Source organism: Mesoplodon densirostris, chromosome 4, assembly GCF_025265405.1.
Source record: "Mesoplodon densirostris isolate mMesDen1 chromosome 4, mMesDen1 primary haplotype, whole genome shotgun sequence".
Classification (NCBI taxonomy): Eukaryota; Metazoa; Chordata; class Mammalia; order Artiodactyla; family Ziphiidae; genus Mesoplodon; species Mesoplodon densirostris.
This window is the reverse complement of record NC_082664.1, coordinates 175758786-175773309: the sequence shown is the minus strand read 5'-3', so window position 1 is coordinate 175773309 and position 14524 is coordinate 175758786. Positions and strand designations below refer to the sequence as shown.

At 40.4% G+C, this 14524-nt stretch overlaps 1 pseudogene; it reads right to left on the bottom strand.

Moving 5' to 3' along the window:
• Window positions 1-1721: 1721 nt before the first annotated feature.
• On the bottom strand, window positions 1722-2770 carry LOC132487726 (vacuolar protein-sorting-associated protein 36-like; annotated as a pseudogene).
• Window positions 2771-14524: the final 11754 nt, after the last annotated feature.

Sequence of the window (14524 nt, the reverse complement as noted above, 5' to 3'; positions counted from 1 at the left end):
CCCTGGGTCTGCAGCTGAGGATCCCTGGACCCTCCCCAAAGGGCATTGGCAGTGGCCCTCCACCTCTTAACGAGGACATCTCATGGATCCCAGGGTCTAAGCCTGGGTATCCCTGCCTCCTGGTCTCAGAGGTTCTCTCAGTACAGATATTATCCCTTCTAGAGGCTTGACCAAAACCCATCACTACCTTCCACTGACAACTCAGTCTTAGAAAGGGGTTCTCCTTCTGTCTCTGTGGGGTCCCTGAGTTTGAGGTAATGCCAACGTACTGTACGCTGTGTGGCAGTGACAAAGTCAGGCAGCCCACTGGAAAACTCAAGCAATCTAGATTCAATATATTAGCCTGTTTCTGTTATCTCAGTAATACTTTTTAGCGAGATAGTTTCTCCACACAACTTATAATGTGTGGGGTAAAGGAAAAAATATTGCTAGAATTTGATAGAAAGATTTTAAAAGTTCAGCACTGAAAGTCCTTTTTTAGGGAAGGAAAAGGAGACATACTGTGTTCCCACTCTCTATTTTCCATCCTTGGCTTTGAGGTACAAGAGCATCAAGTTTCCTGTAAAGCGTGTTAAAGGTTCTCCCGGTCCCTCTAGCCACAAAACAATCCTAGGGAAATCCTGAAGCGTCTGCTTCCCAAATCTGTAACCATATCTCTGGGCATGTCTATACAGCTCTTTAATTCACTTTCAAAATCCATAGCATGTTAAAAACAAAATGACATATTCGCATTCTTTAAATGCCAGCCATGAAGTCATCATTTAAAAAAAAAAGAAACTAGTCAGATTATATATACGTAAGTCAGATAAAATTCTCTCTCGTTTTTTCTAATTTATGTATTTATTTATTTATGGCTGCGTTGGGCCTTCATTGCTGTGCGCAGGCTTTCTCTAGTTGCGGCAAGAGGGGGCTACTCTTCCTTGTGGTGCGTGGGCTTCATTGTGGTGGCTTCTCTTGTTGGGGAGCACAACTGCTCTAGGCGCGGCTTCAGTAGTTGTGGCACATGGGCTTAGTTGCTCCACAGCATGTGGGATCTTCCCAGACCAGGGCTTGAACCCATGTCCCCTGCATTGGCAGGCAGATTCTTAACCACTGTGCCACCAGGGAAGCCCTCTCTTTTTAAGGTGCTTTATTTGGTCTGCTGAAGACATGCCTATGGCTGCTTCTAAAATCCCTTAGGGAGAGCCTCAGATGATATCCTGCAGTTGGATGTTTTGCTCCAGTGTTGTCAGGTGATTAAACTACATTGTAGGTGTAAGTTGTTGCATGAAAATCCCCCAAAATGTGCACACTAAATGCAGAGAGAAACCTCATTTATAATTCAGGTGAATTTTCATCACACCAAAATAATGATCTAACCTGTTCAAACATGTAACTTCTCTCTTTTTTCCCCCATGAACTAAATCCTCTTCTTTAAAAAATGGTCAGATTTGAAGATCAAGTTAAAACCCACCATATTTCAAGTTAAACTCTGAGGGTTTCTATACAACTGTAGCATGATTCCAAATTCATATTGGCATTCATCTTTCTATATTTTCCTATATTTATCCTAAAGAAGCTTCCTGGATCATAATATTTACGTAGAAATTAAAAGCGTTTTATATTATACTGCGAAGTTCCAGTAAATTCTCAGTTTATCAGGGTTTACCCTTAGCTCAATGTCATACAACTTCTGCATGAGGCAAGTATACTGGTAACAAGTTATTTCAAATACAAAACTCTTAGCTCTGTGTCATAACTAAATTTGGGTAAAACTGCAAGCCTTCCACTGAATCATCTCGGCAAGAAGCAAACCTTCTTTAGCCAGGAGGACAGACATTCCCACAGGCTTAGCAAACTCTTCTGATGTTAGAGATCCCTTTTCTGAAACCATCTCCAAGGCTGAGGCCACCATTTACTCCTCCTTGTGGGACTGAAGTTCAATTACCATGACGCCGCTGTCAAACACACGGAGCCTGAGAGGTAATTTCAGGGCTTCCAGCATCTTGCATGCATTCACTAAATCTTCGGGTGAGAGCAATTCCATTCCTTGAGCTCAATTTACTAAACAGTACACCTCTGTGAGTGACATTATTCCCCCTCATTCCTCCAAAGGAGCCTGCAATATTCCAGCCAGCTGTTTGGCCAGCTGCATGTGGTACTGTGTGCCTGGGCTGTAGGTTTCCCTGGTAACCGGCTTAGCTATTCCCATGCTCAGCAAATAGGATTTAAACCTGATGGCCTCATCTTCTGTGATGTCAGCTTGCTTATTAGCAATGGATTTTGGTACCACCACCAATTCCCTTAGCCTTGACCATTAGTTTGCTGAGGTCTTCGAAGGCCTCAGAAATGTTTTTGTCAGTTTCTTTTCTTTTTTTTCTTCCAGTTTCTTTTCAATACCTACAATTCCTACAGCCCTTATTCTTCCTGGCTGGGGTGCTCTATTTGCTCGTAATGACTGGGAAACTGGCATATTCTCCCACCTTCTCTGTGTCATTTCCTCTGATAAACGCCTGTAAAACTCAATCTGGCCGTGTTTTTTGAAGGAAAGCTTGATGTAGGAGTTCTTACTACACTGGAATGGGCCAGGTTCTTTGTTAGAAGGAGCTGGATGAAGATGAACCACTATTTTGGCACTTTTCCCAATTCCAGCTGCCTGTTCTTCAATGAACACGATTTGGGAAAGAGGAATGGCCATGCAGCATTCATGATTTTTCTGATCTCTCCAAATTAGACGGTGTGTACTAAGAAGGAGGGTCCCAGCATCAAATTTTATCTTCTCCTCGTTGTCATAGATGTGCACCCTGCCTCAGTTCCATTTTTAAGTGGAATGGTTTTTGCCCTAATGAGTTGTGTTCTTTATATTTTTTGGATTTTTTTTAGATCCTTATTGGAGTATAATTGCTTTACAATGGTGTGTTATTTTCTGCTTTATAACAAAGTGAATCAGTTATACATATACGTATGTCCCCATATCTCTTCCCTCTTGCGTCTCCCTCCCTCGCACCCACCCTACCTATCCCACCCCTCTAGGTGGTCACAAAGCACCGAGCTGATCTCCCTGTGCTATGCGGCTGCTCCCCACTAGCTATCTACCTTACGTTTGGTAGTGTATGTATGTCCATGCCACTCTCACTTTGTAACAGCTTACCCGTACCCCTCCCCATATCCTCAAGTCCATTCTCTAGTAGGTCTGTGTCTTTATTCCTGTCTTACCCCTATGTTCTTCATAACATTTTCCCCTTAAATTCCATATATATGTGTTAGCATACAGTACTTCTCTTTCTCTTTCTGACTTACTTCACTCTGTATGACAGATTCTACATCCATCCACCTCATTAAAAATAGCTCAATTTAGTTTTTTTATGGCTGAGTAATATTCCATTGTATATATATGCCACATCTTCTTTATCCATTCATCCGATGATGGACACTTTGGTTGCTTCCATCTCCTGGCTATTGTAAATAGAGCTGCAATGAACATTTTGGTACATGACTCTTTGAATTATGGTTTTCTCAGGGTATATGCCAAGTAGTGGGATTGCTGGGTCGTATGGTAGTTCTATTTGTAGTTTTCTAAGGAACCTCCATACTGTTCTCCATAGTGGCTGTACAATTCACATTCCCACCAACAGTGCAAGAGTGTTCCCTTTTCTCCACACCCTCTCCAGCATTTACTGTTTCTAGATTTTTTGATGATGGCCATTCTGACTGGTGTGAGATGATATCTCATTGTAGTTTTGATTTGCATTTCTCTAATGATTAATGATGTTGAGCATTCTTTCATGTGTTTGTTGGCAGTCTGTATATCTTCTGTGGAGAAATGTCTATTTAGGTCTTCTGCCCATTTTTGGATTGGGTTGTTTTTTTGTTATTGAGCTGAATGAGCTGCTTGTAAATTTTGGAGATTAATCCCTTGTCAGTTGCTTCATTTGCAAATATTTTCTCCCATTCTGAGGGTTGTCTTTTGGTCTTGTTTATGGTTTTCTTTGCTGTGCAAAAGCTTGGTAATTTCATTAGGTCCCACTTGTTTATTTCCATTTCTCTAGGAGGTGGGTCAAAAAGGATCTTGCTGTGATTTATGTCATAGAGTGTTCTGCCTATGTTTTCCTCTAAGAGTTTGATAGTTTCTGCCCTTATACTTAGGTCTTTAATCCATTTTGAGCTTATTTTTGTGTATGGTGTTAGGGAGTGATCTAATTTCATTCTTTTACATGTACCTGTCCAGTTATGCAGCCGCATAGCACAGGGAGATCAGCTCGGTGCTTTGTGACCGCCTGGAGGGGTGGGATAGGGAGGGTGGGAGGGAGACACAAAAGGGAGGGGATATGGGAACATATGTATATGTATAACTGATTAAATTTGTTATAAAGCAGAAAAAAAAATTCTGAGCAGACTGTGCCGGAAATAAATCTAAGTTTGTATTTCCTATGTCATGAATTCCTTGATGTAATTTAGTAAGGTCTAAGCTAACATCTGTTTGGTTCCAAACTCCCATAATATGAGTCTGAATTTGTTCCCAAGAATATAATGATTCATTCACTTTTAGAGGAGTAATACAAATCCATCTATATTTTTTATGACACCTCAAAGCTAATCTTACTTTGAGTGCTGGTAATTCCTGCCCTATGTGTAAAATTGCTTCTTCTAAGGCATCCACCTTTGCTTCTAACTTTCTATCTATAACTTCCTGAGTAGCCAGAGCTAAAGATACATTTTTTGAAAGCTCATTTACATGTTGAGCTGTATGTACTTGTTGAGCTAAGGAACTTATTGAAAGAGAAAATGATGCTATTACAGCTATAAATGTAGATATTCCTAGAATTAAAGCTGCAAAAAATCTCTTTGAATGTAGTAAAACTTCAGTTTCATGCAAAACTTGTAAGCCATAATCATCATACCAGGCAGAGGATAATTTTACAGGCAACATAATGTATGGTGGTCGTTTAAGAATCATTAAAACTTGTACATTCATAGAGGGATTTATATAACTTGTCAAAATACAATCATAGCAATGTGTCCAAAAAGTAGAATCAGAAGTATTATGATAAATATTTAGATCCACATATTTTGGGGCTACCAAGAATACATAAGGTGCTGACACACAAGCCTGCATAGAATAAATGCCCATATTTTTAGGTCTATGAAGAATAACTGGCGATGGTGCAGCAATAGCTTTCCAAAGCTGGGTCTGTGCATAACACATATTATCTTGAGCCATAGTTAGGATAGGAGGCACCCATCCTCCAGTGTGCCATCTATTAACACGCATAGAAGCAGGAATGAATGAATTATTCCAATCATAACGTGCATGATGTTGTAAATAAGATCTATAATCCTTAGATGGATCAGGATTACTCCAATCATGCACATTTTTTTTGTGGTATCCTGTATGGGAATATCTATTCTTAAAGAATATATACAATAATTCCATGTAGGAAATCCTGTATTGCTATCTACAGCATCCCAGTTCCTATCCAACTGGTCTTCCGGAGATTGTAATATAGATGATTGTACTCCTGTACGAATACCATAAGGAGGATTACAAGGAGGAAATTTTAAAGGATGAGAGGAAGGTTGATTATAAGTTGGATCTTCTCCGGGTGCTAGATAAATCAAAGACCAAAGAAGTCTCTTATTAGATTGACTCGAAGGAGAAGCAGTAAGCTGCCCTTTAAGAAAAACTGGTATACATCCATTCTTACGGGAGGCTACAGAATTATTAATTGATGGAAATATAAAACATATAGGATGGAACCCTGATTTTCCATGAAAAGTAAAATTATTATTTGTTTTATATTTATTATATGGATAGGAACTTATGGCTCCTCCCATTAACCTGGGCATAGTAGTAGATACTGGTATATCCTCATTATCTCAGGCTACAGTTTGTAAAATTGGTGGATCAGGGAGATAAGTCCAATAAGAATTACCCAAAGCATTTCCCCTAGTTACCTGGCAGGCCAATATAGCAAGCATAGCAACAAAAAGTTTTCCAGGTGTTAAGGTAGCTCCCTGGTCTGTTACCACTTTCTCGGCGACGTCAGCAAGTCGTTTAACCTGACCCCAAGTTGGTGGGTTCGAAGTTCTCGTAGAGATGGCTTGTCTCTTGCCAGGTCTTGGGCGTGGACGCGGCAGACAAAGAATTGATCTCTCTCCGATGGTGAGGTTTTGTATCTGCTGCAGCAGCGGTTCTTTAGCTGATGGTGATTCATCAGCTGACGTCTCCGGCTGTGGTGGCTTGTGCCTGACTGGAAAGTGGTAAGGCGGGGGCGGAGGGCCCGACATGTCTGATGAGGCGGTCAGGCACCCACAATGGTGAGTCAGGGTCCTGTGGAAATACACAAGCATACCCTCTGCCACTGGTTAGTAAAGTATCAGGTCCTTTCCATTGACCAGTGAGCAGATCCTTCCATTTCACCCTAGGTTTAGGTTTATTAATATCAGGATTCCAATGCCTCATCATGGCAGTATTACCTTGTGAATCAGTGTTCAAATTATTTAATACAAATAGTGTGTGTTGAATGTTTTAAAGTATGATGGGCTCTTTCCACTATTGCTTGACCCTGAGGATTATAGGGGATTCCCGTAGAATGGGAAATATTAAAATTTTCACAAAAGTCTTTAAAAGCCTTTGAAACGTAGGCAGGAGCATTATCAGTTTTTAGAGATTTTGGAATGCCTAGAAAGGCAAAACAGAAAAATAAGTGTTGCATAACATCCTTAAAAGCTTCTCCGGTTCTTGCTGAGGCAAGAATTACATGAGAATAAGTATCCACTGAAACATGTACATAAGACAGCTTTCCAAAAGATGGCACATGAGTTACATCCATTTGCCATAACACATTAGGTAATAATCCTCTAGGGTTGACCCCCATGGGCAAACTGGATGAGTAAGTTGGACAATGTGGACAATTTTTTTTTTTTTTTTTTTTTTTTGCAGTATGCGGGCCTCTCACTGTTGTGGCCTCCCCCGTTGCGGAGCACAGGCTCCGGACGCGCAGGCTCCGGACGCGCAGGCCCAGCGGCCATGGCTCACGGGCCCAGCCGCTCCGCGGCATATGGGATCCTCCCAGACCGGGGCACGAACCCGTATCCCCTGCATCGGCAGGCGGACTCTCAACCACTTGCGCCACCAGGGAGGCCCTGTGGACAATTTTTTAACTATAGATCTGGCTATCCCCCGAGGCAGTTGAAACTGATATCGCAGAGCTGCGGAATTTTGATGATGCAAATTATGTGAAGTTAGTGCCTCCTCAATACAAGGGAAAGCTACAATTCCTGTCAAAAGGTCAGCTTGGCGATTACCTTCACATATGCTTCCAGGCAAGTTAGAATGTGACCTTACATGACCGACATAATAAGGTAAAGAACGTGCCCAAACTTGTTTTTGTGAACAATTTAAAAGATCAAAAATTGTAGTTTTATGCTCTGGCAAGACTGCGGTTTCTATATGAGGAAACAGCTTAACCACATACTGTGAGTCTGAATATAAATTGAAAGTCTGGTTCTGCAGCTCAGTGAAAGCATGTATTATTGCAATTAATTCTGCTTTTTGAGCAGAAGTTTCCTGAGTTTGAATTACCTTTGGAACATTATTAATAAGTAAAGCAGCTTTTCCTTTAGGTGATCCATCTGTAAAAACTAAAGCTGCATCTTCTATTGTCTGATCAACATAGCATTTAGGAAATATAACTGGATGTGTAGCAAAAAATTGTAATAGCGGATGTTTTGGCAAATGAAACAGAATTTGTCCAGTATAAGAACTAAGAGGTATTTGCCAGTCCTCATCATTCTGTAATAAAATTTGTAGTTGATCTTTATTATAAGGGATAATTATATTAGTTCCATCCTTTCCAAACAATTCCTTACTTCTTTTTCTTCCTTTAGCTATTAAAGTTGCTGTCAACATAGGATAGGAACTAACTATTTTCTTTGAAGTAGCTGGTAAATGGATCCATTCCAAAGGTCCTTCCTGCCAAAGTATACCCGTAGGTGTGACTGGAGTAGGCAAGATTAGCAAACACCATTCTTTTGTGTAATCTATTCTTTGTAAGAAGCAGTTGTTTAAAGCAGATTCAATAGACTGTAAAGCCTTTTCTGCTTCAGGAGTCATATTTCTAGATGAGGTTGGATCTGAATTTCCTTGTAATATGTTAAATAAAGGCTTCAGTTCTGCTGTAGTTATTTTTAAATAAGGTCTAATCCAATTAATATCTCCCAATAGTTTTTGATAGTCATTTAACGTTCGTAAATTATCTTTCCGAAGTTGTAATGGTTGATGTGTCACAGTTTGTGTATGTATTATTCTCCCTAAATAAGTCATAGGTGGTTCAGTTTGAATCTTTTCCAGAGCTATTTGGAGTCCATTTTTTTGTAATGCCTCTGTTAAATGCTGTAAGACTTCTTGTAAATATCCTCTATCTGAATGGGCCAACAATATATCATCCATATAGTGTATCATATATACTTCCAGATTATTCTTATTTCTGTTATAGCCTTATCCACAAATTTTTGACATAAGGTTCCACTATTTTTCATTCCCTGAGGTAATACTTTCCATTGATCTCTTTGATAAGGTTGTTTAAAGTTAGTAGAGGGTACACTAAAAGCAAATCTTTTTCTATCTTGAGGGTCCAAAGGAATAGTATAAAAGCAATCTTGTAAATCTATAATAATTATAATTTATTGGAACAGCAACAGGAGAGGGCAATCCAGGCTGTAAAGCTCCCATATCTTCCATAGTATTATTAATTGCCCTTAGATCTGGTAAGAGTCTCCATTTTCTGTTCTCCACAACAGATATTGCCCACCTGAGAGACAGACTCGAGCCACTTGGACCCAATCATATGGTGTCATCCATCTGTTAGCAAGAGCATCTAGCAAAGTGAGTGTATAGGGAGCTAGTGGTCCATAATCAGCACATGCAGCCTTTAATTCTTTGAGAATCTTATAAGGCAGAGGTTCCCATGTCACCCCATCATCAAAGGCTCCTTCAAAACCTACAGGGAAACAAGCAGCAAATTCTGGATCATCAGAGACCTGCATTCTTCTGGAATGCATCTTTGGATTAATATTAAATGTATTTTTAATCATTTTGTTAGTTGGAGGAGGTGCAGGTGGTCTCAAAGGCATCTCTTGTTTATAATCTGGTAATGCAGGATAACTAATTTTTGGCAAAGGTGTTTTTCTCTCAGAATTAATAACAGGAAAATCCCAAGGATTTGGCTCTCTTTGATAAGCAGCAGCAGCTTCCTCCAGGTCTTTTTGGTCTTGAGGGGACAACTCATCATCATCATCATCTATTTTACATTTTTCAAATGTAGCTGCCAATACTTTCTTAGGAGGTGGTTTTGGAGGTATTAAGGGAGTACTTTCATCTGGAGTTCCCATATAAGGTATTCTCTGTCTTTCTTGTACTGGATCTAAGGTATCTCTAATGAGATTCCATAGAGCAAAAGTATCTACAGGAACTTTTTCAGGACCATGAAGTGAATAATATGTTTTTAATTGATCCCCTACCTTAGCCCATGTATCCAAATTAACTGTACCTTCCTCTGGGAACCATGGACATTGTTCTTGAATGAAGTTAAAAAAGTTAGCTAATTGACTAGTAGTTACCTTAATACCTCTTCCAGATAATATGTTTAATAATATCAATAAATAATTTTCTCTCTTTAGATTCCTTATGACCCATAGTTAACTTACCTTTTATATTACTTATTAGATTATCCACCCTTCACTTACCTTGCCTATACTCTGCAAGGGGGTCTGCAGCACCCTAGGTGGAAGCCTAGCTATCCCGAACTTACTCTATTTACACTTACCCTTCAGGTCCCTGTTCGGGCACCACTTGCCGGAGTCCAGCTCCAGCGAGTCCAGGGATACCCGAGGGATGGATAGCGTCGGTGAAGGAAATAATTCTATTACACTTCTTAAAGTATCAGCACTGCATGTTTCTCTTTCTCATGTCTTTTTTGCTTACAATCACAGGTTTATATATTGTAGTTGATTACATTACCAGGTATGTGGCCAAACAATCTTAGCACAATCAAACCTCAAAATATTCTATAAAGATTTTTTTAAAAAAAATCCCCTAGTTTCTAGATGTCCTATTAAAATATTTCCCCAAGTTCCCATTAATCACAGGTTATTTCTTAGTAACCAAGCCAAGCAGTTATATGATTATTTTAATTGTAAAAGTTGGAGCTACCTGTTCCTATTTCTCTTCTTGCATGGGCAACCTTTTACAATGGTTCCATGAAAATATTTACAATATACCTGCATGCTCTTTCTCGTTGTTTCCTTCAACTGAGACAGTGTTTTCTCCCTATCCTAGCAACCAGTTCTGCTCTAGTCATTTGCTTTTCTATAATTAATCTTCCTTTATAATAGAACCATAAATTTCCTATGTCATCAGAAACTCCGGCCCATGGACATAACTCCATACTAGAGGGTGTTTTTCATAAAAACATCCCCTTAGTTCCAGGCTCTTAATTCTTTACCCATTTCCCCAGGGCTTTAGTGGGTACTTCCCATTCTGTGGTAGTTTCAGGAGGGGGAGTCCTAGAGGAATTTTTCTTTCACGTGGAGCAACATCCCCCCCAAATTGCCCCTATATGTAAATTTATGGTCATAAAACATAACAACGGAGCTGTAGTCCACCCTCCTGGCATGGCGCTGCCTTGCAGTTACGGCTTCTGTTGCTCATGACTTTGTCATGGCGCAAGGGCTCCAGGATGGCTTCTGACAGCTGGGATAAATCCCACTTGACCATGGGATGTGATCCTTTTAATGTGTTGTTGGATTCTGTTTGCTAGTATTTTGTTAAGGATTTTTGCATCTATATTCATCAGTGATATTGGTCTGTAATTTTCTTTTTTTGTAATATCTTTGTCTGGTTTTGGTGTTAGGGTGATGGTGGCCTCGTAGAATGAGTTTGGGAGTGTTCCTTCCTCTGCAATTTTTTGAAAGAGTTTGAGAAGGATGGGTGTTAGCTCTTCTCTAAATGTTTGATAGAATTCACCTGTGAAGCCATCTGATCCTGGACTTTTGTTTGTTGGAAGACTTTTAATCACAGTTTCAATTTCATTACTTGTGATTGGTCTGTTCATATTTTCTGTTTCTTCCTGGTTCAGTCTTGGAAGGTTATACCTTTCTAAGAATTTGTCCATTTCTTCCAGGTTGTCTATTTTATTGGCATAGAGTTGCTTGCAGTAGTCTCTTAGGATACTTTGTATTTCTGCAGTGTCTGTTGTAACTTCTCCTTTTTCATTTCTAATTTTATTGATTTGAGTCCTCTCCCTCTTTTTCTTGATCAGTCTGGCTAATGGTTTATCAATTTTGTCTTCTCAAAGAACCAGCTTTTAGTTTTATTGATCTTTGCTATTGTTTTGTTTGTTTCTATTTATTTCTGCTCTGATCTTTATGATTTCTTTCCTTCTGCTAACTTTGGGTTTTGTTTGTTCTTTTTTCTAGTTCCTGTAGGTGTAAGTTTAGATTGTTTACTTGAGATTTTTCTTGTTTCTTGAGGTAGGGTTGTATAAGTATAAACTTCCCTCTTAGAACTGCTTTTGCTGCATCCCATAGGTTGTGGATCGTCCTGTTTTCATTGTCATTTGTCTCTAGGTATTTTTTGATTTCCTCTTTGATTTCTTCAGTGATCTCTTGGTTATTTAGTAATGTATTGTTTAGCCTCCATGTTTTTATGTTTTTTTCCCTGTAATTCATTTCTAATCTCATAGCGTTGTGGTCAGAAAAGATGCTTGATATGATTTCAATTTTCTTAAATTTACCAAGGCTTGATTTGTGACCCAAGGTGTGATGTATCCTGGAGAATGTTCCATGCACACTTGAGAAGAAAGTGTAATCTGCTGTTTTTGGATGGAATGTCCTATAAATATCAATTTAACCTGTCTGATCTATTGTGTCATTTAAAGCTTGTTTCCTTATTTATTTTCATTTTGGATGATCTGTCCATTGGTGTGAGATGTTAAAAGTCCCCCACTATTATTGTCTTACTGTCGATTTCCTCTTTTATAGCTGTTAGCAGTTGCCTTATGTATTGAGGTGCTCCTATGTTGGGTGCATATAGATTTATAATTGTTACATCTTCTTGGATTGACCCCTTGATCATTATGTAGTGTCCTTCCTTGTCTCTTGTAACATTCTTTATTTTAAAGTCTATTTTATCTGATATGAGTATAGCTACTCCAGGTTTCTTTTGATTTCCATTTGCATGGAATATCTTTTCCCATCTCCTCACTCTCAGTCTGTATGTGTCCCTAGGTCTGAAGTGGGTCTCTTGTATACAGCATAAAGATGGGTTTTGGGTTTTGTTTTGTTTGTTTGTTTTGCGGTATGTGGGTCTCTCACTGTTGTGGCCTCTCATTGTGGAGCACAGGCTCCAGACGCACAGGCTCAGCGGCCGTGGCTCATTTGCCTAGCTGCTTCACGACATGTGGGATCTTCCCAGACCGGGGCACGAACCTGTGTACCCTGCATCAGCAGGTGGACTCTCAACCACTGTGCCACCAGGGAAGCCCTGGGTCTTGTTTTTGTATCCATTCAGCAAGCCTGTGTCTTTTGGTTGGAGCATTTAATCCATTCACGTTTAAGGTAATTATCAATAGGTATGTTCCTATGATCATTTTCTTAATTGTTTTGGGTTTGTTTTTGTAGATCCTTTTCTTCTCTGTGTCTCCCACTTAGAGAAGTTCCTTTAGCATTTGTTGTAGAGCTGGTTTGGTGGTGCTGAATTCTCTTAGCTTTTGCTTGTCTGTGAAGCTTTTGATTCCTCCATGGAATCTGAATGAGATCCCTGCCGGGTAGAGTAATCTTGGTTGTAGGTTCTTCCCTTTCATCACTTTAAGTATATCATGCCACTCCTTTCTGGTTTGTAGTGTTTCTGCTGAGAAATCAGCTGTTAACCTTATGGGAGTTCCCTTGTATGTTGTCATTTTTCCCTTGCTCTTTCAATAGTTTTTCTTTGTCTGTAATTTTTACCAATTTGATTACTATGTGTCTTGGCGTGTTTCTCCTTGGGTTTATCCTGTATGGGACTCGCTGTGCTTCCTGGACTTGAGTGGCTATTTCCTTTCCCATGTTAGGGAAGTTTTGACTATAATCTCTTCCAGTATTTTCTCTGGTCGTTCTCTCTCTTCTCCTTCTGGTCCTTTGTCTCTCTTCTCCTTCTGGGACCCCAATAATGCGAATGTTGTTGTGTTTAATGTTGTCCTGGAGGTCTCTTAGGCTCTCTTCACTTCTTTTCATTCTTTTTTCTTTAGTCTGTTCTGCAGCAGTGAATTCCACCATTCTGTCTTCCAGGTCACTTATCCCTTCTTCTGCCTCAGTTATTCTGCTATTGATTCCTTCTAGTGTAGTTTTCATTTCAGTAATTGTATTGTTCATCTCTGTTTGTTCTTTAATTCTTCCAGGTCTTTGTTAAACATTTCTTGCACCTTCTCGATCTTTGCCTCCATTGTTTTTCCGAGGTCCTGGATCATCTTCACTATCATTATTCTGAATTCTTTTTCTGGAAGGTTGCCTATCTCCACTTCATTTAGTTATTTTTCTGGGGTTTTATCTTTTTCCTTCTTCTGGTACATAGCCCTCTGCCTTTTCATCTTGTCTTTCTGTGAATGTGGTTTTTGTTCCACAGGCTGCAGGATTGTAGTTCTTCTTGCTTCTGCTCTCTGCCCTCTGGTGGATGAGGCTATCTGAGAGGCTTGATGGGAGGGACTGGTGGTGGGTAGAGCTGACTGTTGCTCTGTAGGGCAGAGCTCAGTAAAACTTTAGTCCACTTCACTGTTGAAGGGTGGGGCTGGGTTCCCTCCCTGTTGGTTGTTTGGCCTGAAGCGACCCAACACTGGAGCCTACCTGGGCTCTTTGGTGGGGCTAGTGACAGACTCTGAGAGGGCTCACACCAAGGAGTACTTCCCAGAACTTCTGTTGCCAGTGTCCTTGTCTCCTTGGTGAGCCACAGCCACCCCCTGCCTCTGCAGGAGACCCTCCAACACTAGCAGGTAGGTCTGGTTCAGTCTCCCTTGGGGTCACTGCTCCTTCCCCTGGGTCCCGATGCACACACTGCTTTGTGTGTGCCCTGCAAGAGTGGAGTCTCTTTTCCCCCCAGTTCTGTTGAAGTCCTGCAGTCAATTCTCACTAGGCTTCAAAGTTTGATTCTCTAGGAATTCCTCCTCCTGTTGCCGGACCCCCAGGTTGGGAAGCCTGATGTGGGGCTCAGATCCTTCACTCCAGTGGGTGGATTTCTGTGATATCTACAGTCTGTGAGTCACCCACCCAGCAGTTATGATTTTACTGTGATTGCGCCCCTCATACCATCTCATTGTGGCTTCTCCTTTGTCTTTGGGTGTGGGGTATCTTTTTTGGTGAGTTCCAGTGTCTTCCTGTCGATGACTGTCCAGCAGCTAGTTGTTATTCTGGTGTTCTCGCAAGAGGGAGTGAGAGCACATCCTTCTGCTCCGCCATCTTGGTTCCTCTCTCTTCCCATATGATCTTACAGAAAACCCTGAACGAACTTTTTGGC